Below are 4,413 nucleotides of genomic sequence, written 5' to 3'. Positions count from 1 at the left end.
TGTAACCCGGACCCTGGGACCACAACAAAACTGGTGGCAGCGGTGGGATCCGGCAAGCTCTCAAAGGGATCCAGCAAAATCTCAGACGAGATTGAGAAGACTCTTAGGAAGATTCAAGACCAGGAAGGTCGAAAAGGATTTCAGGAGAATCCGGGAGAAACGAGTGGAACACACCGTCATTGGACTCACAACAAGCCAAGGCGCTACAGGAAGAAAACCAAGGCAACAGCCGCCACAACCAACGAGTGCAGAAACAACACCTCCCCGTTGACAACGACCCGTTACATTGACAGCAGCAGCGACTGAGCGACCCAATCATGCGAACCGTCTTAGTACTGTAGTAAGTTAACTTTTCTCAATGTCGGAACCGCTGAAAGGTGTAAAATTTAATAGCCCGCGATTTTGGAGCGTGCCAGCGCGATTGACAAGTAGGTTCGGTTTAGTAACGCCCGTACAGGTGGTAGAAGAAGCCGCCAACGATATTCGCGAAAGTGTACGAAGAAATTTAGAGGCAGACTACTCAGATTCATCCGAAACATAAGAGCGACCCGTTAGCGATAATTTAAATCAAAATAGGTCAGGCATTAGTCGAGTCACATTCAAGAGAAATTATTCACCTTTGTCAGTTGATAATAGTATGTTCGATGCCAAATACCGGCAGAAATATGGAAAATATTCCGCCCGAACTCGTAAATAGGGAAATCGAGCGTTTACGTACACATACCGGAAATAACACCGCCGCGCAATACGAGGACGCAGGACAACCAGTGGAAAGCACGAGCAATGCATTATTAGCCGAAGTCGTACACAGTTTCCGCGAAATACAAGAAGAGTTAAAGCATCTACGCGAGCAAGTGCACGATTTACAGTTTAATCAAGGAAACATAAACCCCGACAATGCGCCACTACGTTACGGACGAACGATAAATGATGTACGTAATCAATCGGCACACTTAGGTGGTTATTTAAGGCTAAAGGAAGTTCGAGACATGATACCCGAGTTCGACGGGAACTCACAAACTAAACTTAAGGGGTTTTTGTGTGCATGTTCATATGCTATAAAAAATATTAATCCTGCCGACGAAAGAACACTGTTAGAAGCGATACTATGTACAAAGCTAAAAGGGAAGTCTATGACAGACTTCGAAACTCGAGATATAAATAGCTTTGGACAACTAAAACGAGAATTAGAAACTTGTTATTTAAGCAAGAAAAGTATTACGCATCTACAAATCGAGTTTAACTCATTAAAACAAAAGTCTGGCGAAAGCGCTAGGACGTACGAACTTCGCGTCGACAATCCAGCAATGGAATTATATGAATCCATGATCGAAGGTCAAGATTATAGTAGCGAACGAAGACGCATTATACTTGATACCATACAGCAGCAAGCTCTGCAAAATTTTCAAATCGGACTCCACGATGATATTAAATTGTTAGTACAAGCATAGCATTATGCAATGCTGCAAGAAGCCATCGCAGGAGCTAGCGCCGAGGAGAAGGTTAAGGGACCAACGGAATATACCCCGCGACACAAGTCCAATCAAAATTTTGCACAATCAACACGAAATAAACCATTGCAGTGCCACAAATGTGGGAAAGTAGGACATCTGGGCCGAGAATGCCGAACAAGCAGATATGCAACTCGATTTCCATTGCCCAAACCCCAAGGAAATTCTAGAGTTAACATTCTCCAAAAACATTGCACCCATTGCAAAAATCAGGTCATGACCACAAGGAGTGCTGGTCACTAAATGGCCGACCGACAACTTCGGACCGCAACAGAAGGGACGAAGAAAAGAAACCGCGAAATAAATATAAAGGCGACGACAGAAGAAAAGATAAAACACGAAAAAAAAATTCTGACAGAAGGCAGTAGCGAAGAAGAAGGTCAATCAGAAGAAGGAGGTAGGACTACTCATGCGCGCCATTATCAGGTAACACACGTCCCCCCCGAGGGCACCACCTTGTCGTGGTGGAGGGGCTTAAGCCGTTCCCGGTCCCCTGGGGCGATTCAGTCTGCCTTTGGCGGCTGTCTCGGCCTGGGGGGGCGGGGCGGTGAACTAAAAGTGCCCAATGCGTGCGACGGGCGTCGAGCCCTATCGAGGCGCACGCAACAACACGCGCGGTGGGTGTTGCCCAGCCATGAGGAGCGCGTGTTTGGAGAGAGCGTTACGCTCATAGCGGGAGTGGCGGCCCCTCGCTCCTCCCCGTGGGGGTGGGGGTGGAGACATTCCTTCTCCCTGCGGAGGGTGCGGGGGGGTTGCCTCGTGTGATAGCGGTACAATATCGCGAAGGGTGAGAGGGTGCCCTCTCGCCGCCCCCTGCTGCTAGGGGGGGCGTGGTGTCCCTGGTCCTGGTCTTCTTGAGAGGAGGGGGGTGAGCGGCCGTTAAGGGCCGGCGATTTTCCCGGTAGTAACCCCAGCCTTGGGCTCTGTCGCGGGGGTGGTGGACTGGGGGAGACACAGGACACCGCCCATTAACCGCGACATTCCTTGGCGAGTCTCCGTCGGGGGACGTACCACCCCTGACGTCTTAAGGCGTCCAGGGGCGAACCCGGGTTAATTCACGGAGGGACGCCGGCCTGGTCGTAAGCTCCTTTCGGGGGGGCTGGGTCTGGGGACCCTGCGTCCCGCCTGCGGTGGTGGGCGGGGGGCGGGCTCGCTCTCTGGGAGCGAGGGATTTGCTTGGGGGGGAGGGAGGATTTTCCTCCCTCTCGGGCACTCCCCGTCGCTGTAGTCGCGGGGCCCCGTGTGAGAAGCGGGGCCCATTTGCGCGGCCTGTGGTTTGGGGGTGGCAGGGTTAAGTGACTCGCCCTGTCACCCGTCTAACACCAGCCCCAACTCGGAGGGGACATCTCTCTTCATTTATGAAGGGAGGTCTCGCGTGCCCGGGGGGGGGTCGCGGCCGAATGCGAAAGCGATCCCGTGGCCCCCTCCCTTGTGCGCTAAGGAGACAACCAAAGGGTTTTAGCGGGTAGTCGGGTACTTATACCCGGAGTCCCGCATACCCCCTGTCAGACCCAAACTGGCGGAGGGATGCGTAAATGCATTTCCCCTTGTAAAAGAAAAAAAAGGTAACACACGTCAGACATAAGCAACATAAAACAATCGGACTAGACCAAGTGAGGTTACCGATACGCGAAACTAAAGAAGGCAAGTTCAACATGCTTTACGACTCAGGAGCTACTATCTCACTTATAAAGGTAAAACATCTAAAGGGAGAAACAGTAATTCATAAAGACAGGATTACATTGGTAGGAATAACCGGGCACCAGGCACGAACGATAGGGAAAATATATGCAACAATTAATCTAGCGGACCGAAAAATAGAACATGAGATACACGTTGTTAAGGACGACTTCCCCATGGAAAGCGAGAACCTCATAGGCCTCGATTTTATTCGCAAGCATCGAGTTCTATGCGATCAGGAAAAACGCATAATTAAGATAGGAAAAAACGTACTAAAACTCCAGCCATATGATAGAATCGTGCTAAAATCGCGCAGCGAAACCATCGTGCAAGCCGCCACAAATCGGAATAAAACAGGAGTAATACGAGCGGTAGAAATGACGCCAGGAATAGGTATTGGAAGATATCTCGTAAAACCGAAAAATAATCTTTGCCCTGTCAGCGTAATTAATACTACAGACGAAGCAGTTGAAATACGCACACCATTAGTAACCGTGGAAAAAATAAACGAAAATAACATGTACGGAATATATACAGTACAAGAAAGTCACCTTCGAAAACATCCAACAAAATGTACTAGGCAAATTTGACAGTTATTGCGAACACAGCATCTTAATGCCGAAGAAAAACAAGCACTTATGAGGGTATGCACTGACATATTTCATCTGGAGGAAGAACCACTGACTTGCACCGCAACAGTGGAACACGAGATAATCACTCGTGCTGACACAGCGCCGGTAAATATAAAACCATATCGTCTGCCAGAAAAACATAAGACGGAAGTAAATAGACAAGTTCAAGACATGCTGAAACATAAAATAATAAGAACAAGCACAAAGCCAATGGAATGCACCCTTGTTAGTGGTACCTAAAAAGGCCGACGCATCCGGAACACCAAAGCTTAGGGTAGTTGTAGACTTTCGAAAATTAAACGAATTAACAATAGGCGACTCATTCCCACTACCCAACATAACGGATATACTGGACCAGTTGGGAAATGCCAAATATTTTTCCATCCTAGACTTAGCATCCGGATATCATCAGATACCAATAGCCGAACAGAGCAAACAAAAAGCAGCATTCTCAACGCCTTACGGACATTATGAATTTAATAGAATACCGTTTGGATTGAAGAACGCCCCCGCAACATTCCAGCGACTGATGAATTCAGTACTAACTGGATTACAAGGGATCAAATTTCTAGTTTACTTAGATGACATTG

At 48.3% G+C, this 4,413-nt stretch overlaps 1 pseudogene; it reads left to right on the top strand.

Annotated features, from left to right (window-relative positions):
* Window positions 1–644: 644 nt before the first annotated feature.
* LOC145964826 (uncharacterized) lies at window positions 645–1,879 on the top strand (annotated as a pseudogene).
* The last annotated feature ends 2,534 nt before the right edge of the window (window positions 1,880–4,413 follow it).

The sequence above is a fragment of the Camponotus vicinus genome, unplaced genomic scaffold, assembly GCF_025532165.1.
Source record: "Camponotus vicinus isolate PSW18456_S1 unplaced genomic scaffold, iyCamVici1.0 SCAF_14, whole genome shotgun sequence".
Classification (NCBI taxonomy): domain Eukaryota; kingdom Metazoa; phylum Arthropoda; class Insecta; order Hymenoptera; family Formicidae; genus Camponotus; species Camponotus vicinus.
The sequence above is the reverse complement of the archived record's forward strand: the minus strand, read 5'-3'. Positions and strand labels throughout refer to the sequence as shown.